The sequence below is a fragment of the Dipodomys spectabilis genome, unplaced genomic scaffold (genome assembly GCF_019054845.1).
Source record: "Dipodomys spectabilis isolate Male_0828 unplaced genomic scaffold, ASM1905484v1 ptg000554l, whole genome shotgun sequence".
NCBI classification, from domain to species: domain Eukaryota; kingdom Metazoa; phylum Chordata; class Mammalia; order Rodentia; family Heteromyidae; genus Dipodomys; species Dipodomys spectabilis.
The window spans coordinates 846,723-870,262 of NW_024871231.1; positions in this window are offsets into that span (position 1 = coordinate 846,723).

Below are 23,540 nucleotides of genomic sequence, written 5' to 3' on the forward strand. Positions count from 1 at the left end.
ACCTTAGAATGGCCTTTACATAGCATAATCTTTACAAAACATTTGAAATTGGATAACATTGTCATTTTATCCCAAAGAAATAAAATACTATAAGGACCTAGGAAAAAAAAGGAATCTTAAACTTTTTCTGTATGGAATGCTATCTGAAATAACACATTTATTAACGAACCTATATATTATAAAACAATGTATAATTCAAAGTATTATATCTAGGAGAGAATTAAATAGATTATGGACATTATACAAACAAAATACAGAGTATTTTAAAATATACTTTTTTCATACAAGCACCAGAAATATTTTTAGTTTCTGTACTACTAATTTCAACAGATAAGTTAAAGTGATTTCTGATTTAAAAATCACAAACCCTGCAGAAATCATTATAGATGTATACAAACAACTCTTGAATACATTTTGACATCAAAGTCAGGCAATTCACTTGAAGAATACTATGGAATCCATGAATTTTTAAAGTAAGATATTGCTGTTGCTTTGTATTGTGAAAATATTTTGTACAGACACAAAGATGGATTGGCATTTTTGAAATTTAAGAATCTTAACCAAACCATTATGAGTTAAGAGAACAATTTTTACAGCCTTCCACAATTTAAAAGAGGTAGTGATACATATTTATCCTTTTGGCAATATTAAATGCAGTTTCTTCCAAGTTGTTCTTCAGACCTGGTTTGATATAATGCTTCAATAGAAGGCGATCCAGCATATCTTTGCTATTTCTATTCCAAGCAGCAAGATGCAAGGGAGTCAAGAGGACTTTAGTTTGGGCATTGGTATCTGACTCAATGTGAACTAAGAAAGCAGCCACTCTGGTATTATTCAACATATAAGCACTGTGCAGGGGTGTCTAGCCATTCACAGTAATTGCATGAATATCTGCCTTTAGCCACCAACTCATGGACAATGTCTCAGTGCCCACTGGAGGCTTCCCGATGAAGAGAGGTATACTCATCATCATCCCTAGTATTCACATGAGTGGCCTTTTAGGAAAGCAGTGTCTGCACTGTAGTAAGCCGATTATTTTCAGCAGCCCAAACAAAAATTTGCTTTAATACTTCTCCATTTTTTTTTTGCAAATGATACCATTCCTCACTTTTTCATCTTGTTCCTTGTCTTCATCAGAATTGCCTAACCAGAGACAGTGAGTACCAGTGGGAATGGGGTGCACATGTATTCCCTAATAGTTCACGTTGGTTGAACTGGTCAGAAAAATCCAGTGAATTTTCTACACCTGTTATTTCACCATGATTTTCTTTATCTTTTTCCAATTTTACTATTGGAAATTATTCTAACTGGAGAGTAGGGAATTGATAGAGAGCAGAGGAAAGGTTTTCCTCCATATTCAAAGGTACAGACTGAAAATGGGACCAGTGGTGTCTTCATGTGCAGCTTATTATAGGAATGAGAAAATATGAAATAATGCCTTCTATGTAAATGATTTGGGAAATGGCAGAGCAGAAAGTGAAATGATGCAACCAAAAATATAAAAGCAAAATTAATTAGGATAATTATGGAGCTGTCACATTATCTATGAGAACCATGAAAGGGAGAGAGGAAGAGAGAGACAGATGTGCAATGACCTAGCTAGCCACAAAATCCATGCCTCTGATCAATTTATAGAGCAAACAATTTTATTTTTTAAAAGAGATGGAAATGGAATTTATGTATTTACTTGAAATTAGTAAATACATTTTTATTAGCCTACATAAAGAGACATAGCTTTGACCAAATTACAGACAAAAATCTAAATCCTTGATAATTCTAGTAACAGATCTGACTGAAATCAGTTGAATCACACTTTTCCTGAAGAGTGAAGGAATAGGTCCAGGCTAGGAAAGCAGCTAGAGAAGGCAGGCCGATTGTATCTGTGACAAAACTTTTTGGAAAATGGTATCAAGGATTAATTACTGGTGATCCACTTGCACTGGAAGTGTGAATCTGAACTATTGCTTGCTGATTCTGAACTATTGCTTTAATAATTATAAGTTCAAAGAAGAAAAGGTGAGATTTAATTGATAGCAAAGGATTAGTAATACACTTTGACTTCTCATTAAGCACCTTCAATCATCAAAATCACATCAAGACAATAGACATGCCTACTTTTTTAGATGAAAACAAGTATCTTTAAAAACAAGGTAATTAAGTATTCCTACAAAGGACTTCTATTTTACTACTGCATTATATAGTTTTTTCTAATGTTGGGTAACAAATAATGGATCTATTAGAAAGCTCTTAAAGCTCATATGTTCAATAGTGAGTTCTCTTATATTATACCATGGTATTTTTGTTTATGGTTTTAAGAAGAAATTTACTAGCTTAAATTTCTGACAAGACAATATCATCTCTGTACAACTTGCTTCTATACTCTAGGTTTTAAATTACTATCTAATATGTGTATTAGATAGCTATAGAGGAAAAACTAGAAGCCACACTTGTGGCTCATGTGTTTATCCTAGCTAATCAGAAAGATGAAATCTGAGGTTGTGGTTTGAAACCAAACCAAGCAAAAAAAAGTCCATTAAATTCTGATTTGAAAGTAACCAGCAAAAGCTAGAAATGGAGCTGTGGGACAAGCAGTAAAATTCTAGGCTTGAGAAAACTACAACAAAAAAACGACAAATTCTGGGACAGAGCCAGGCCATGAGTTCAAGCCTAGTATTAGCACCAAACAAATGAATTAATTAATTAATTAAAATAAATTAAGTGGTCACATGTGGCAAGGCAAGTAAAATGTAACACCCATGGTGACTGGATTGTGTATTATTTTGTAATAAGGCAAATTAACGTTTGTCCTAATCACTAAAATTTTATTTGTACTTTTTTGTACTAAACCCTGAATTTAGCATGCAAGTATATGTGTGTACATGTGCACACATGTGTGTATGTGTATATGTGTGTGTGTGCTGTTGCAATATTGCTTGCCAATGTGGACAAGGTGAGGATCAAAAGAGCTAACTGTGTTGCAATGTTTTTATTTATCAGTGTTCTGTCATGTCATTTCTGTGGAGCCACCCTTCTGTACATTTTATTTGTCAAATAATAACATCATCATAATCAAAACATATACAACATTAAGTTAGATAAAAGAGACCACTTTCAGCTCTTATTATATGTTAGGTAAGAAGATACAGATATAATTAGGTAGTAAGTTATTGCTGTAAGATGACTGTCAGTACAAAATATGTATTTGACCTCTTAAATTGATTATACTTTTAAGATATACTCATGGAGTGAGTTTGACTGACTTGACCAAACAGGTATTACTCTCTGGTTATTCCTGTGAAACACAAGGTGAATAAACTCTTTCCAGATTTCTGTTGAAAATAACTTTCTTTGTAACATCATATCTATTCTCACTAAGATAATCAACCCTGTATTTATTAGGTTTGAATATCCCATCATATTGACTGAAAACCAGTATTGTGGATATGCTTGCTAGATATACCTTTCAAAACAAACAAACAAAAAGCATGTGTCACCTCCAGATTGTGGATGCATTTGAAGTTGTTTTGTGCATGCAATGGGTTCTTCACTAATGGCTCTTTTGTGGAAGTAACTATCACAACTTTATCAAATAAGGCTTTTCGAATATCTTTTCCAATATAAATAACAACCCCGAGAGCGTCTTGCAATTTCTGAAAAGCCTTTGAATATTTTTAGTATTATTTCAGTTCATTGACTATAGAGCTATAGACATTTCTGAAATAAATATTAAGATCTGAAGATGTAAGTGGGTATATAGGCTTTTTATGCAATAGAATATTATGAAATAGAATAAAAGGATATAAGTGAATTTGGTAAGCTAATTATTAGTATAACTTTGTTTTCTAGTAACAGGTTTTTTTTTTCTTTTTTTTGGGTCCGGTCGTGGGGCCTTGAACTCTGGGCCTGGGCACTGTCCCTCAGCTCTTCAGCTCAAGGCTAGTGCTCTACCGCTTGAGCCACAGCGCCACTTCCGGCTTTTTCCTTTTTGCTTATGTGGTGCTGAGGAATCGAACCCAGGGCCTCATGCATGGAAGGCAAGCACTCTACCACTGAGCCACCTTCCCAGCCCCGTAACAGTTTTTTGAATGTAGATGATGCAGTTAAATTATTTCCTTTGTGGCTCTGTACTTCAGTTAGTTTTTTAATCTTGATAATTATAAGAGTGAATTTGTAGAAAAATAAAGGTATTTGAAAATGATGGATTAATCTTGTGTTTTCTGTCCTACTCCCAAGAAAATGAGTTATTTTCAAGTGTTAATATTTTATCATTGAATCTTCAATATCACAAGAAATTTTGAAAAACATGCAGTAGTATTGATGTCTTTTTAAACCAATTGTATTCACAAGTTGGAGAGTCTTTAATTCATGCTTAGGTCTTGGTGTCCATGATTTTTAACCTCTCATTCCTAACATTAATGATAGGTAAGACTGCATTTTTGGGTATATGAAAGGTAAATATTTATCTGGGGTCAAAGGTGATTTTTATATCAGTCTTGCTTTAATAACATTTTAAAGTAATACATTTCTCTCAAAATGTTGGGTATAAAAAGCAATCAAAATACCTCTAATGGTAAACAACTTATGTGAGCTACAATGTGGAAATGATTGGTCTATAAGACCTGCAATCTGTTTCCATCAGGAATTGGGGAGATTGTTCTTTCAGTATGACTGCGATGCAGTGTTGTCATGGGATAGAATATAATTTCTACAATTTTGAGTTAGAAATCAAGAATGTTATAGTTTAGCAGTTCCTTTCACCAGGGAGGTATAAATTGATTATGAACTTGGAGTTTTCATATTGCAGTTACCTATTTCCTTTTTTTTTTTTTTTTTGGTTGGTCTTGGTACTTGAACTCTGGGCTTGAGTACTGTCCCTGCACTCTTCCGCTCAAGTCAAGCACTGTACCGCTTGAGCTACAGTGCCACTTCTGGTTTATTAGCGGTTTATTATAGATAAGAATCTCTCGGACTTTCCTGACTGGGCTGGCTTTGAACCGCGTTCCTCAGATCTCAGCCTCCTGAGTAGCTACGATTACAGGTATAGCCACCGACATCCCGCTTAGTTTCCTATTTTCTAACAAAGATAAAGTGAAATATTATTAGAGTGTGGACAATAATTCTGGGAAATTTTCCTAGAATTAGTGGACTAAGTGCTGGTATTTTAGTCACAAAATAGAATGAAGTTATTTGATACGGTGGGAATGGGCCGCAGGCTAAGATTTACCATTTGTGAAATGTTGTACTAGTAATTCCAACTCTGAAGACTTCAATATCATCATCTGAGAATTAGAAATAGAAGTAGTTCTACTTTATGGGATTATTGTGAGGATTAAATTAGATACCATAGGTAATGTACTTGGAAAAACAATCAGCATTTGATCCTTTCTACCTGTTATTTTATCATGTGATGAATTCTAACATTTTTACTGTGATTTTTATATTGTTTCTCTTTAGGATATGCAATGTGATGTATTGACATTCATTTTGTTGGTCACTTTTCTGTCATTTTGAGGAAAATAACTGCAAAGAAAATTTCTGAGAAGGAAACTATTATTTTGACTCATGATTTAAGAGAACACAGTTTAAGGTTCAGATGTCTCCACTGTTTTTTTTGAGGGGGGGGGTCCAATCGTGGGGCCTGAACACTGGGCCTGGGTGATGTCCCTCAGCTGTTCAGCTCAAGGCTAGCTCTCTACCACTTGAAACACAGCACCACTTCCGGCTTTTTATTTTTGCTTATGTGGTGCTGAGGAATCGAACCCAGGGCCTCAGGCCTGCAAGGCAAGTTCTCTACCATTGAGCCACCTTCCCAGCCCTGTCTCCATTGTTTTTAATTATATTTTTATTAAATAGTTGTATGAAGGAATTTCCATTCAACAAATCAGTTTATAAGTACAATGGATCTTTACATAACTTTGCAATACCCTTCCAAACCTCACCCCACTTTCATTTCTTCTAGTTTCTGCATTGAATATTATACCTTCCCTCTCTTCATCCATAACTCTCTTTATTCCTTCCCTTTGATTTCCGCTCATATCTTCCAAATGATAGTTTCTTGGTATTCATTTTGTTGGAATAAAAGTTCAATTTTATAAGAAATTACACTTTTAAATACTTGTCTGCAAAGAGCATACTTTGGTTAATACTGTTGTGTAAACTTGCATAAAGTCCTATGTTCCAAATACGCGACAGAACATGGGTCTTTTGTATGTCTGGCTCTGACTTATTTTACTTAACATAATTTTTGCAAATTATGTAACAGTCTTCATAATGGATGGGTGCAATCCAATTGTGTATATGTGCCCCACTTTCTCCAACCATCCCTCCACCATAAGACATCTGGGCTGTTTTCATAACTTGGCTACGGTAAATAGTGAGCAGTGAACATGGTTGTGGAAGTGATTTTGCTGTATCTTTTGGAAGAATTCGTCACTATCTTTCTGGGAGCAATCCTCTAGACAATTTTCCAGAATAAACACATCCCTCCTTTCATCTCCATCACAACGTTTTGCAAGGCCTCAAAAACACACTACCCCCTACAGGTCTCAATAAGCTAAAACCACACTGGGCCCATATTCTTTCAATACATTTTTTTTCATGATTATACACATAATTTACTGAGAGCCTTTTATGTACTTTTCTAATGTGGGAATGAGGGACATGACAATAGAGTAAAAGTAAGAAAATTTCAATTTAATTAGCTATTATAATATTTAAAAACATTTTCAGCTCTAACTCATAGCCTCACTTACTATTATTTTAATCTTTATTTGAGTACTTCATCAATCCCCTAAATTATAACAGGTGCGTTAAATACAAAAGCAAAAATTGTGGTTTGATTTTGACACTCATGTGTGAGGATGCACAATATGGGCAAATAGATAGATTGGAATTAATACCCATTATCCATTATGTTAAATTAAGATGGTTTTCCCAAACTGATTCTCGCAATTCATATTCCATTCAACAACAAGAAACTTGTGACAATTCCCTTTGTTTTGCTCCTTAATAACTTTTGTTTCCATTTTATTTTACAACGAAGGTTGATATTTCATAAATCTACTGTAGATACAAAGATGCGATAAAATATTTCTGTCTGTATGCATTGATATATATATATACACACATCTATTACACAGGTTGTAATGATAATTTATAACTTGTGTAACTACATGATTTACTAAACTATTTAAAAAATAGACAGCTTATGCCTCGAGTCCTGATTACTCAGGAGGATGAGATCTGACGATAATGGTTTGAAGCCATTTTGGCAAGAAAGTCCATGAGCCTCTTATCTCCAAACAACAAACAGAAAATCAGAATTGGAACTGTGGCTCAAAGTAATAGAGTGGTAGCCTTGAGAGAAAAAGCTCAGGGACATCACACAGGCTCTTAGTTCAAGAACTACAATCTAGCCAAAAATCTAATTTACACCTGTGTAAGTAGAATATTTCCATCACCCAAATGCATATCCATAATCATTTGCAAGATAACTCTGTTATGTCTGGAGTACCACACAACATTATAGCTTAAGTAGAAGGGATCACAACATGGGTTCACTCTATCTCTCTCATGGTTTTTTTTCTCCACTGAAATACTCAAATCTTACAATCATTCCAATTATTTAAAGTTATAGCTTTTTTCTTCATTACCCATAATAGAGTTTGCATTGAGTGTCTTGTGTCTCCTAAATGGGTGTTCTTAACACTTTGTCATGCCCCAGCCCTAAATTACCCTGATTATTTTTCAGATAGAATCTGGCTTCCTCCTTGTGTATGATCTTGGGCTCATTCCACTTTATGTTATTCTTCCTGGAATTTAGAATAACAGGTGCATGGCATGGCTTTGTGTACAGATCTTTCTGTCCAGTCTGGGCTTTAACCACTGTCCTCACAACAGTAAACTCCCATGTAGTCAGGATTCTCAAAAGCTTATCATAGCTGATTTTTAAAAAAATCATTGCATTTCCTACAGGTTTTTAAGTACTGAATTAATTTGTGTTTTCTTGGGTTGTTTTGTTTCATTTGAATGTATATGTTGAGTTGTTCCAAACTTTCCTTTTGTTTCTTTCACTCACGTTCTTACCTAAGTGCTGAAAAACTAATTCTTCTTTCTCAAAATAGTCAAGGTGAACATTATTTATTCCAAAGCAATTTCAGTAATATTTAAATACCTTCATACATATGAATGTTATATGAATGCTAAGTGCTGAGAATGGTCTTTTTATTTTCACAGCAGTCTTTGGCATACACAGACAGATCATGAAATATATGAAAATAATAAAACTACACATGCTTGCCAGGAGGAGAAAATCCTATTATTAATTGTTAGACAAAGGCTTCCCTTCTCGTGAAAGAAATAGGCTGTTTGATGCAGAATTTCACAAAATCATATAGCTAGGAAGAACGTAAACAATCATCTAATACTACAGAGTTGAGGGAGATGAATTGCCCTCCTGAATAATTTACTTTTGGGTCATATAAAATCAGGCTTGCAAAAAGAGAATAGACTTTAGAAAAACATGATCAGTTGTATGTAAATAGCTGCTTAGCTGATTTTGTTAAGTTGTGAACCAATACATGGCAATAGGGTACAACAAGGTAAAAAAAATTAAAGAAGGTAGCATTGAAATACTCATTGGTGTGTTTGTGTGTTCACGTGCACGTGTGTATGCACACGCACATTTGCAGGAGCTCATGCATGTATTCATCATTCCTGAAGCTTGATATTGCCTGGGCACTATCCCTAAGCTTCTGTGCCCAAGGATAGTGGTCTACCACTCGAGCCACTGCTCCACTTCTGATTTTTTGGAAATAATCACATGTATTTTCATGATTAGACTGGCTTTGAACAGTGGTCTTCAGATCTCAGCCTCCTGAGTAGCTAGCTAAGCTGATTCAGCCTCTGAGTAGCTAGTTAAAGTTCTGACTGTCCTTTATGCTTCACTGCTCTTTTATTCTTTTCCTGAGGTAATCACAAGCCTAACTCATATATATGTCGAGTTTTTTAAAAATACTGCTACTGCTTGGCACCAGGGGCTCCCATCTTTACTCTTAACTACTTAGGAGGCTTGAGAACAGAACCCAAGCCAAAAGTTTAGTGGACTTCCTTCTCACTCTATAGCTGCGTGCACTGGATCATTTCCACGATCCTGCACTATCTAGAGGCAAAGATTGGAAGGACTGCAGAATCCAGGCCAGCAAAGGTAGGCAGCTAGACAAGTTGGTGTGCAACTCTGATGCTATTGATGATGGGAAGGCTAAAAGGACAGATCAGGTGCATGTTCTTGTGGAAAGGGAACCCCTATCCTATAATTAACCACTGATATGACGCCAGCCTAGCAAGAACAATACTCCAAGTTGAAATCCCCACAGTTACCCACAACCAAAATAGGTAAATACATTAACATCCCACAACTTAGTACAATCTGTTCTTTGTTTTAATATCATCTTTATCTGATTATCATATGTGACAGAATAGTTTCTTCATTATCTTAAGATATATTTTAAAAGACCTAGAAAATTCTTTCTCACTTATTAAGTGCAAACGAATGGCAATTCGTCTCATTTGTTACATATTTGACTACCACTATAAATTCATCTTATGATTTTTATTAATAGTAATATATTCTGATTTATTACTTTACTTGTAACATTTATAAACTTTTTGCTTCTCTGCTGAAGTTTAAGTATTTAAATAGTATCATCAAAGTATATTCCTTGGGTTCCTAGGACAGTTTTTTACAAAGTTTTTAACCAATGGCTTCTAAGAATTCTTAATTGGTATATTATTTAGTTTATTTTTAATTTCAATTTAATTTTATTGTAAAGGTAATGTACAAAGTGGTTACAGTAACATAAGTAAGGTAATGAGTACATTTTTTAATGGAAGGAACATTGTTATCCCCTCCATCGATTTTCTTGTACACTCAAAAAAAGAAATACTGATACTTTAGCTGGTGCTATTGATCAATGGGTACTTTTGCTTTCTTTGTTCATGCTTTTTTTTATTATAAAATTGATATACAGAGGGTTTACAGTTTCTTCAGTCAACTAAAGAATGCAATTCATTTCATTTTCAAAATTTCAAATTTTGAACTTAATTATTTTCTTTTGTTTCTATAGAGTAATTCTTTTTTCAGAGTCGAAGGATTAGTTAATTTAATTTTGCATGAGTTTTACAATGTAAATTATTTAGACACATATATTTTGCTTTTAAAATATTTAACATGAATATTTAAAAATTATTTTCTTAATTTTTATATGGTTGGTGAATTTAAATAATTTTAATTTCTTATAGTTCTAAACATATTTGTCCTTACTGTGTTTCCAAGAAGCACATACTTTATTAAGAAGGCTTCATTACCTGGTCACTTTTTGGAAATATTTGTACTTGAATTAAAAAAATGTTTGAGCAGGGAATGGTGATTTGTGGCTTCCATTTTCTAGCTATGGTGGGAAATATAAGCAGGGTTTGTGATTCGGGAGAGGCTTTGAAATGATGAGACCTTTATTATAAAAGTATCCAGAGTGAAATGATTAGAAATATAGCCATCTCTAGCGAGATATAGAGCATCTGGTTATCATATTCTAAATCTTGAGTTAAAATACCAGTAACATCAATCTTTTGTCAAAATGAAAGTATACATGTTTCAAAATGTTTATTATTTAAAACTTGTTTGCAAAGGTTCTCGTGTCTTCTATTTCTTAATTTTCAATTTAGTTGATCTATAAGAATCCAAGTATATTGTGAGTATTTCATTTCTAGTAAACTTTTAAATAGTATGAGCAATAATATGATTTCATATTAACATATTTTTACTATTTGTAATAATTACCTCTGTTTAATATGGTAATATCAATATTCCAAATGTGTGTATGTTGTGTGTGTGTGTGTGTGTGTGTGTTAATGTGGGTTTTTTGTGTGTGTGCTTTGGGTGTACGTTGTAATGTTTGGGCGATCACACCATTGCTTCACACATGCTATGCCAATGTTTTACCATTGGGCTATAGTATTTTAAATTATGACTTTTAAATTTTCATTCCCTATTACTTCAAAATCATATATGATAAAATATGATCCATCTTCTATCCACGTTAGCAATTTTTATTGTTATTTACAATATTTCTACTGCCTTTCCACTTCCAAACTCTTGTGTTTGTTATTGATAAAGGTTTATTTTGCTTCTTTTCTCTCTTCATTCATTTTCCCTTTAGAGTTTACCTATCCTTTCTTTTATTTCTTTGGAAATTAATTATCATCTTCCTATTACAATTTCTTTACATTGTAACAGGTTTATACAATGCTTTATTTTCTATTTTATTATCTATTTTTCCCATGTTCTCTGATTCTCAGTCAAAACTATTACGTGGATTAAAACGAAACTTGATTCAGGACACCTTATATTCCTCTTTCTCTTCTCTGAAGTCTTTCTGTTTTTTGAAACACAGTACCAATGACATACAGCTCCTATGTGGTCCATCATTCTATCCCCTCTCACTCTCTTCTGCTGTGCAACGTTATCTAAATCTTAACTCATTCCTAAATTAATTTTAGAAAACAAATATAGTCTTAGAGCAAACTAGCCTTGGAATAGATTTCTTAATTGTTTTGAAAGTACAAAAGAATTGATAATCCTTTGCATTGGAAATCATTTTAAAATGTTTATCACTTATTATAATTCATATACCAAGCAAGAATAATTTTATATAATCATTACAAATATCATTTTATTACTACTGTAAACTAGAATTAAAGTCCAATCCCAATCTATTACCCAAATCTCATTATTCTTAATTCCTAATCATCACCTAAATATCTTAAACAATCTAAATAGTCTTGTCTTTAACATAGATGTAAATATTCTATACTTTTACTTAACATTTTCCAGGGGCATGTATTCATGTTTCTAAGAAATGTTCACAGCAGTTAAAATTTGCTTTTGTGAAATTAATGTGATACATTTTGTTGTTGTTGTTGTTTGCAAGACTTTGGCATTGTCCCCAATGTTTTTATGCTCAAGGACAGCACTCCAAAACTGGAAGCACAGAGCTAATTCCTGTTTTTAGTGATTAATTGGAGATAAGACTCTAACAAGTACTTTTCTGTCTGGGCTAGTTTCGAACACAATTCTACTATCTCAGAACCCAGAATAGCTCGAATTATAAGCGTGTCACTGGCACTTGGTTTGATATATTTTTTAAATTTTAATTATGTTTTAAGATGTATTTTTCACTATAATGTACATCATTCTACACAGAAATTTAAATATATGTACATATTTCTGATGACAAATAATCTCTAAAAATCTATATCTTTCTGCACATAATGTATATATAGATATATATGTATATGTATTTCTGAAGACAGACTCCTTCTAAAATTTTTATGCTACTATTTTGACCTTTTTCATTTCAAAGATATACAGTCTTTATCTAAAAGTTCCTGAGAATAAAATAACTAATACTTGATTTGAAAGTAGAGTTCATTACTTTAAAGGAAATTTTAGATATACACATGATATTGTAGTAACATTTAGAGTATATCACTTGAAAAAAGTTCTGTTCAAACTCTTAAATATTTGTGTGTAGTGACGGAGAGAGAGGAAGTTAATTCATACTGGTTAGGAATTTGTAATGCTTCAAAACTCTATTCCATAATTTGTTAAAAGCACATAATCAAGCTACCTGATATGGTTTAGTTTTTTTTTAGTTTCTTTATTTGTTCAAAATTTTAATATGGATGTATGCACAGTGGTAACATTAAAATTATTAATCAAAAGACAAATAATAGCAACGTCATAGACACATACCAGACTTTCAATAATTAGCACTTATGATGCTAATAACTTTGGTCAGGATGATGACCACAGTGTAGCCTGATGATGACTTATTTTTATTTCTGCATGAAAAAAATTGTGATTTTAAACCAACAAACTGAATTTGACTCTTTTCTTATTTGTAAGGTAAGATGGAAAATGTAAGGACTCTTCACTTTTCTTTTTTCTTGCTCTAGAATTCAACAAATTCATTCTTCAATATTTCTGGTAGATTATATCCATTTACAGATGAGAAATGTAATGCCAACAGACAATGTAGTGAGTAATTAATGATACTAGAATTTGTGTCTGAGATATTCACTCTGTGTGCTTACATGGAGCAGTAATTTGGTGATGGAGAGGAACAATATGAAAGTCTATGGGGAAAAAGCATACTATGTAAGCAGTTGTTTTAGGACAAAGTGACCAATGATGAGTATTTGAAACAGGCCAGTTTCAGTTGCATAAAAAGGAGTACATAGAAATTATATTAGTGACAGAAACAGAAAATCTTGATCATTCATCTTATCTAACAGACGGAAGTAGAAGGGTAAGAAGAAATCTAAAGTGCTTCCACGTCTCTGGCTGGCAACCATGTTAGTAATATTCTTGGTGATAAGGACTACAGGTGGAAATGATGGATTTAGAGGAAAAAACTCTCTGATAGTTCTAAAATTTATGTTAAACAGATGCATAGATAAGTCTTTTTAGACATCATTAAAATATCCACGACCAAAAACAGATTTAGAGAGGTAAACGAGGGAACAAATTGTCAGGAAGATACTGAAGGAAATACGCTATTTGGATTTGAAAACTAAAAGGACATAGACAAGTTCAATAAGAACAGTGTTTTGGTGAAAGTCATATTAATAAAATTTTGAGATATGAATGTGAAGCCATAAAATTCTGGATCCATGAATTCAACAGATCCTGTTGATTTAAAATATTGAGAACAAATTCTTTTATCCTGACCTTAGAAGAATTATACAGATATAACTGTCATGATCTTTACTTAGAGGAATTCTGTGAATATTTTTGAAGAGTTTGTTTAGCCAGGTGATTATAGATTGATCTACAGCACAGATAAGACTAATTTGTCTACAGTTTCAATGAGTGACCCATGTATCCATTCAGTTTGGGATTTTATTGAAATATCTTTAGATATGTTTGGATATTTTATTAGCCTATTCATTATAAATGTAAGACAAGTAACACTGATGTTACTGATGTTACAGAACAGTCCTCGAATTGATTCTTCGTTAGAATAGAAAATGCCTGATTGACACATCATAACTGACATATATTCTATTTAAATCTAGTTCTTGTTAGGGATATCTCCATGCTGAAATAACCCTGTCAATCAACATGCCACAAATTCTTATATGTAGGAAGTACTCTTATAAACTTTAAATGTTTATTGAATGGGAGAGTTCAGACATTACCCTTACCACTAGGATTAAATGCCTAAAAAGATAAGACATTTTTCTTTAATGCCTTTCTTTCATTTTCTCATCCATATTTGCAATAGGGAAGGATTCTGATGTAACAATAATAAAATGGTGACTTGTATTAACACAGTATCTAAGATCCAGTGTTAATTCGGATACTTACAAATAAGCTCCAGGTTTTGTGGATATTTATATTTCTCCTGGGTAAACTAATGAGCTCCAAGAAAATGTCCCTAAGGAGCCTTTCAATTCTAATATCACTGTTTGTCTCAAAATGCTTTAAATTCTATGCCCTCTAATGTGAGCATAGGGTTATAATGTGGAACTATTCTCCTCAGAGAGTGAGTACTACAAAGTACCTTCATACATAGACTGGGCATGTGCAAACAAGAAGTGGTAGTTGAACAATGTTCTTAGCAGTTTTTACAGATGAAATGGAAATAGAGCAACCATGAACTCAAAAGGAATGTGCAAAAAAAGACAAAGGCACAAAGTAGAATGTGACAAGGAATTGTTGAAGTATAATTTCAAATAATCTGCTCATGTGTGAGGGTGTGTTCAAAGCACAACTTCAGAAAATGTAGTTGGATATCTTGGGAGAAAAAACTACTTTAAACTATTCTGGGATAATTGTACAATTAGAAGCCCCTTAGTCTACCTCTAATCAGCCACAACATCATCAACTTAGGCACTATTTTCCAAGTGCAAAGTGAGAAAAAGAGGGCTCATCACAGTTAGTGTTCAGGTTGAAATAATGGCAATCACATACCTTTTCTTATGTCTTCATTTATTTAGGAGCATTAAAGTAGGAAAAAGCCAAGTAAACATTTTGCATGTACCTAAATTAAGTGCGACGTATTATATTGATCTCTTTTTAACTTGGATGAAAGAGATTATGTCTTTTATACTCTAATTTGGGACAATGATCTGCTGTCAGTTATTTTCTTCTCTTCCCCTTCTTTTGCCCTTCCACTTACATAATTATTATTTAAAGAGACATACCTGAGCTTTCATTTCTAAATTCTTCAAAATTATCTCAACTACTTCATACGTCTGGCAACCTCCTATGTCTTTCTCAAGGGAATATTTTATCACTACCATTTTTATTCTATATGATATTGGATATCTTCCTGCCTAATTCAGTGCAAGATATAGATAGACTCATTCAGATATCTCAACACCTGCCACCATAAAATCCTGACTTAGAAATCATGATGTTAGAATGTCTGGGGAAGTGGCATCTGTCATTTTTGAATGACCCTAAGTGATACTTACATGCAATCATGTTTTAAACCAATATGCCACTCAGTTGATGAACGAATTGACAAAATGTGGTACACACACACACACACACACACACACACACACACACACACACACACACACACACACACACGGTGGAATTCTATGCTTCTAAGTCATAAGCAAATGGATAGACTTGGAAATATCCTACTAAGTAAAATAAGCAAGACACAAAGAGACTCCATGGTTTCTCTCATTTGTAATAAGTAGGAAATGTCTAGGATAGTCCTAGCAGATGAGCCGAATGTCTCAATAGTTATGTATATATGACCATATAAGATAATGCTGAGCAAAATAAACTCCTAGATATGGAAACAGAGGTTTTTCTTTGTGGTTGTTGTTTTTGATGCACAATGTGATTTCTTTTTCTTTGTGTTTACCCCTATGGTTTATCCCCTACTATATTTGATTTTGGGATCCTGTGTATTGTATATACATATATCTTAATTTGGCAAGAGAAGAGGAACAACAAAATGGCGAGACAAAGGGCAAAAGACAAACCAGTGCAATAGCAATACTCACAAGACTTGTTGGAAATTTACATTACAACTTGTAAGGGGTATTGGGGTGAAGGAAAAGTATGAGAAAAATGAGGGAGGAGGTAAAAAGTTCGACATGCTATATATTTACTACCTTACAATTACTGCAACCACTTCTATATATCACCTTGACAATAAAATTAAATTAAAAAATAAGCTACATAAAATATAATTTCACTATATTGATATAGTAAATATTACTCTATGTGGATTACCTTTTTAAAAAATGAACACTATTTGTCTTCTAATTTGTATTAATTACCCCTTTCTTTATCAGATGGTAATCAACTTGAACGTTATCAAACTATACAAATTTTTCAGAATATACTTGCCATTATTTTGGAAAAAACACATTATTTTAGTATTGTCATACTAAAACAGAAAACAGTTCAATTCTTTGGAAACTCCTAACTTTTAAAACTGACTAATTGTTAAGAGGACAGAATATATGTATTTTTCAACATTCCTGTAACTACTAACTACTCATTTTCAAATTCTGAACATGCCGAACCAGAGACATTCAAAACAGTACCTGTTTGCATTTTATTCTGCAATTGATAAAGTTTCCAGTGTGGGGGGTACATATTTAAAAGTCAACAGAAAAAATAGCCACGTTCTGGTAGAAGATAAAACTATGAAGTATCTATAATAAATTCCTCAAGTGTAAACATATGTTCATCAGAGTAAGCTATTATTTCTATGACCATCAATCCTAAGTTTTTATGCTGTAAATTCATTCTAGCCCAACAGTTTCCAACTTGTAAGGTCGACCTTAAAATTCCCTAAATTCACATCAGGACTAGCTTATCATTATTGTGAAAAAATACTACACTTCTGCTAATGTGATGCTCTTCCTATTGGGGAAAGAACACTACACTAAACTTTGCTGCATCATTTTCCCCCCAGTGGTATTCTTGAGATCAAAACACTTGCAAATATTATTTATAGCTATATTTTTATCTATCACAGATATTCAGGATATCTGAATACCTGAATATGAAGATCTGAAGCTTATGGTTCAAAGCCCACACAGGCAGGAAGGTTCCTTAGATTCTTATCTCCAATAAACTGCTCATGAAAAGCCAGACACAAGTGGCACTGTTGTTCAAGTGGAAGAGCAGTAGCCTTGAGCAAAAACAGGCTCAGGGACAGTACCCAAGCCAAGAATTTAAGCCCGAGGATAAAGCAAACAACAAAACCAAAATAAAAACAAATCCCAAACCTAGCATTTTTCTCATCGTATACAGAGGTATGTAATTAAGGAAATTTCTTCCTGTGTTATATATAGGTAGAAGAAAAAGGATGTCACACAATTACTCTATTCATACCATGGTGCACCAAAGTCTCAAAAAATTCCTCTTTTTCTAAATTTATAAATTAATGTCATAAATTTGTTGGCAACTTTGTCTAGATTATTCATATTATCATGTTACACAAGAACTGTTGCAATTATCTATTAACTAAGTTCTAATTATACCTCACTTGAAAGAATATTTTAGGCAAATAGAATGCCAGAATCATTTGTGAATTTGTGAATTAAATCTTCTATCCTATAGAATATGAAATACAATATGAAATAGAATATGAAATTACAAAAAAATTACAGACAAAAATATTTATTTTAAATCTAAATTCTAATTTAGACAGGTCTACAAAGTCCTACATTAGATGAACTTCGCTATTTCCCCAGGCTTAAGCTTTTGTAATCCTTCATCATTTCCTTGGAATCCAACAGAATGATGCTTACATTTTCAATTTTTTTGGTTGGGAATCTTGAGCTCTTTAGCATCTGGGAAGTTCTGTAATGATGACAGCATTTAAAACACAACTGAGGATTACATATGAGTTGCATTTCAATAGGAAACTTGACTTCTTAAAACATAATGACAAAATTAGCCAAAACTTGCAACTGTGTATTCCTTTCTTGTTTTTTTATTCCTTTCTGGTTTTGTTTTATTGAGACAAAATTATATTACCTAGTCCAGGGAAGGTACCACTATGTAATTCCACTCTCTAATCTCCTGTCTTAGTCTGAGTGCTAGAATTCCAGGCTTGTATCTCATTGTCCTACCATACTTTGTTGGTTTATTTAATCTTGATATAGACTAGCTTTTCTGAACTTCTCCGATAATATTTTTCAAAAGACTGATGGCTCAGAATGTTTATGTACTATTTTCGTAGATCTTCTAACATTTGACACAGGATATGAACGTTTTCAGATGCACCTGCAGGGGTCTCTGTTTCATTCCTCCATGGATTCAACCCCTTCAATAACGATTACTTGAGTACAGCTCTCTTCGCTCTGGGAGAAGCAAGTAAGCAACACACATCTGCCACGATGGCGGAGGAGAAGCTGGATTCTGAACAAACTCTCACATAGAAAGCAGTTTTAGAGTTCCAGTGAACAGTCCTAAGCCAGAGAATCACACCAAGTGTGCCATCACAGGATAGAGAGTTAGACAAGAGAGGGAAAGCCAAGGCAAGAAGACATATCTGAGAGCTTGCCAGCAGCCACCGCGGCGGCGGCGGCAGGGTCACGGTGGAGACCACAGCCGGGGCCATACCTGAGCGCTCACACAGAGAGTCCGGGACCAAGGAGCCAGACACAGCGGGCAAGCGGGTTCTACTCAACACCAGCAAGAACTGACAAGGAGCAGACATCTTCATCCTGCAGTTTGCAGACCAGAGACGACCCAGGATCCAAGACTCGGCGTGAGTAGAAGCCTGACGTCCTCACTCCTTCTCAGGCAGCAGAGGAGGGAAGGCCACACCTCCCCCCCCCCAGCACCGGTGATCTCCATCTTGGATACCGACAAAGCTCGGAGGAGCTGCCAGCTCCAACTCAGGCCTTGGAATAAAACGAGTCATTTAGCAGGTCACAAGAACTTAATGGCGAAGTGACCTGCCAGACTCAGCTCCATCCAGGGAAAAGTCACCCAGCTCAGGTGCCAGCCATTGGAGTGGCTTTCCTCACTGGGTAACCAGAGCCAGAGGCTGCCTGTCCCTCTAGCAGCCTCAACAATCAATTGAAAAACAGAAACCCTGAGAATGGCTCCAGGCTGGGCTCTGTGAGTTTTTTCACAAAATAGCCCCAGGGAAAAGCTACTGATTGTTGAAAGGCCCAACTCTACCCAGAACCTAGCCTCACCACTGCATCCCCCTCTTTTGTGATTCTCAAAGCAGATCACCCTCCCATTAAACTAATCTGGGAGGGGGATCTCAAAATCTTGGGTAAAGCAGAGCATTTTTCTGCCTGTTCGAAAAACTGACTTAAGGAAACAATCAAGCCACAGGACCTCAAGCTGACCAGAGACTCCAACAAGAGGCTGGTTACAGACAAAAGCGAGATACAGGATTCTTCCCACCCCTCCCCCCCCCAAAAAAAAAAATCAAAGAACTTTTTTTTCTTCTTCTTCTTCTTCTTCTTTTTTCTGTTTTTTTTGGGGGGACCTTATATATATATAATTTTTTTTCCTTTTCTAAAAATTTTATTAATCTTTAATTTTTGCCTTTTTTTGAAAAAATAATTGTTTTCCAGTAACTTTTTTTTCCTCTTATAATTTTTATTTTAGGAATACGTGAGTGTGCGTTTTCCTTTCTTTTCTTGTCTTCTTTCTCTTTTTCTTTCTTTCTTCACTATCTTTTTGTTTTTTTGTCTAGCTCTACTGAACTTCTGATCTTTTTTTCTCCCTTTCTTATCCTTTTCACCTTTCCCTCTCTTTGATCTTCTTTATGTGACTTAACTCTTGTCCTGCACATCCTCAGATAAACCGGTAGTTAACTAGTAGACCCTATCCCCCAATATGTACACACTTAATCCACAAATTTATTACTCAATTCAAAACCTCTGAGACTTAAATTCCTTAATAGCAGTACTACCTCCTTATACCTATATAATATTTTAAGCATTTTTTTTAAGTTTTTCACTTCTTCTCTATGTCCCTTCCCTACTCTTAATATACTCACATTCCTCTCTAAATGGATGGTCTTTTAATCTCCATATTAATATTAATTTTTACGTTTCTATTTTTTTCTGGTCTCTTTTCATTTCCCTTTCCCTTTCTTCTTTTTCTCTCTCTCTCTACTTGCATCCTACCCAACCTAATTCCTGCATTGGGATTAGGACATAGTTAACTCTCCCTGTGCCTCCCCACACCAATCTATTCCTATTTTTTACCCACATCTCTCACTAACCCTAATAATTTCTGGTTTTCCAAATTCTTCTCTGCGGTTCGAAGTCCATTAACATATAGTTGTTTGATGTTGAATAGATGTATCTGTTGAACTAGATTGTATCTGTAGACTATTGACTGTACAAATGAAACTTTGATTGATGGTTGCCTTGAGATAGTGTTCTAGCACAAAACTGGTGCTATTTTCATCTCAATAGGGCAGAGTAAGCCGGAAAAACACAAGAAAAATGGCAAATCCGGATATCTCAATTCCCAATCTTGATAATCAGGGGTCAGAACAGATAATGAATAATCCAGAGGAGAGTTCCCAAATAGCTCTACAAACACTGCTGACAAACATGATAAATGAGAAGTTTGACAACTTACAAAGGACTCTGTATGAGTGTGAAAGGGAGAGAGAGGAGGCATCCCAAAAGCTTATACAGGAATATCATAAGCGTGAGGAAGCTACTCAAAAACTGATACAGGATTTGCATGAACAACTTGAGAATACTCAAAGAGAAAGGGAGGAATGGCATGAGCAGGCTGAGAACACTCAAAGAGAACTGCAGGAATCGCACGAATGGGAGGAAAGAGAACTAGAGGAATCCCACGAATGGGAGGAAGTTAATCAAAGAGTAATACAGGAATCAAGAGACCAGGTAGAGAATACACAAAGATCACTAAAGGCATTCATGGAATCCATTAACAAAGAGCTGAAGGAAGTCAGGGAGACCACAAAGGAATGCTGAATGGAACCAACAGAAGGAATGGGAGTCTAAAGAAACCATAATCAATCAACTAAGTGATTTGAGAACAAACACTGAACACCAAATTAAGGAAGTAAAGAAATTCATACAAGACCTAAAACAGAGCTTCAACAAAGAACTTGAAGCCATCAAAGCTGACCAATTAGAAGGAAAAGAGATAAAAACCAAAGTAGAGAGTATGACAGCAGGTTAGACCATGCAGAAGATCGAATCTCAGGGATTGAAGACAGCCTAGATATTATAGAGAAAGAACATACAACCATCCAAGACAAGTCCAAGAAATATGATAGATCTATCCAACACCTGGAAGACACCATCAGAAGGCCTAATCTAAGGATAATGGGTGTAGAGGAGCACCTAGAAACAGAAGTTAATGGTCTAGGAAATTTGTTTAACAGGATCCTAGCAGAGAACTTCCCAAATATACAAAAAGATAGGCCTATTCAGATACAAGAAGCATTTAGAACCCCAAATAGACCAGACCAGAATAGGACATCCCACTGCCACATTATAATCCACACAGGATCAACTCAGAACAAGGAAAAGTTCCTTAAAGCTGTCAAGGAGAAAAGGGTAATCACCTATAAAGGGAAACCAATTAGAATCACCTCAGATTTCTCAGCAGAGACAATCAAAGCAAGAAGAGCCTGGAATGATGTATGCCATGCCCGAAAATCAAACAACTATCAACCAAGAATACTGTACCCAGCTAAACTCTCCTTCATAACTGAAGGCCAAATAAAAACCTTCCATAGCCAAGAAAAATTGAAACAATACATCTCCACCAAACCAACCCTACAAAAGATTCTTAAAGATGTCCTACACATAGAAAACCAACAAAACCGCAATAAAGGCCAAGAAACTGCACCCAAACTGAGAATCCAAGAACCATAGGAAGAACCCAGCTTTTGCACCCCCCAAGAAGGTGGATAACATGGCAGGAACTCCCAAATACCTCTCAGTCCTATCTCTTAACGTTAACGGACTGAACTCTCCAATTACGCGACATAGACTGTCTAGTTGGATTAAAAAACAAGACCCTTCTATCTGCTGCCTGCCGGAGTCACATCTTGCCCGTAAAAACAAACACATTTTCAGTGTTAAAGGCTCGAACAAAATCTACCAAGCAAACGGACCCCATAAACAGGACGGAGTTGCAATACTAATATCAGATAAAATAGACTTCAAATTAAAATTCGTGAGAAGAGATAAAGAAGGTCACTACATACTAATTAAAGGATCTCTCCTTCAGGAGGATATTACAATTCTAAATATCTATTCGCCAAACAATGGAGCACCCAAATTTATCAAAGAAACACTACTTTCCCTCAAATCCCATATAGATCCAAAGACATTAACTGTTGGGGATTTTAACACACCACTCTCCCCACTAGATAGATCAACTCGGCAAAAACTCAACAGAGAAACGGCAGATCTAAACAGCTGCATAGATCAACTAGACTTAACAGACATCTACCGAACATTTCACCCAGCAGCATCAGAATACGCGTTTTTCTCAGCAGCACATGGAACGTTTTCTAAAATAGACCACATTTTAGGCCACAAAGCAAACTTGTCTAAATTCAGAAAAATTGAAGTTATACCTTGCATCCTCTCTGACCCCAAGGGAATAAAATTAGAACTCAACACCAAAAGCCACCAAAGAAAGTCCAGCATCACATGGAGGCTGAACAACACACTGCTGAATCATGAGTGGGTCATGGAAGAGATTAGAAAGAAATTAAAATGTTCATGCTATTCAACAAAAATGAACACACAAATTACCAGCTCCTCTGGGACACAGCAAAGGCAGTACTCAGAGGCAAGTTTATAGCTCTGAGCTCCTACATCAACAAATTGGAGAGATCTAAAATTAACAATTTAATGACACATCTAAACCTCCTTGAAAAAGAGCAGCAAGATAAACCCCAATCCAGTAGACGGAAAGAAAAATTCAAAATTAAATCAGAATTAAATGAATTAGAATCCAAAAAATCTATAGAAAGAATCAACAAAACAAAGAGTTGGTTCTTCGAAAAACTTAACAAAATTGACAGACCCTTAGCAAATCTTATCAGAAAACGAAGAGAACACACCCAAATTAATAAAATCAGAGATGAGAATGGAAACATCTCCATGGAAACAACTAAGATTCAGAACATTATAAGGGAATGTTTCTCAAAACTTTATGCTAATAAGTTTGAGAACTTGACAGAAATGGACCTTTTCCTAGCAAATATTGACATGCCAAAACTAAACCAAGATGAGTTAAACTATCTTAACAGGCCCATATCAAGCGTTGAAATAGAAACAGCAATAAGAGACCTCCCAGCTAAGAAAAGTCCAGGACCAGATGGTTTTACAGCGGAATTTTACAAGGCCTTCAAAGCAGAGCTCACACCAATACTCCTCCAACTCTTCAACGAAATTGGAAGAGAAAGCTCACTACCGGACACATTCTATGAAGCCATCATAACCCTCATCCCAAAACC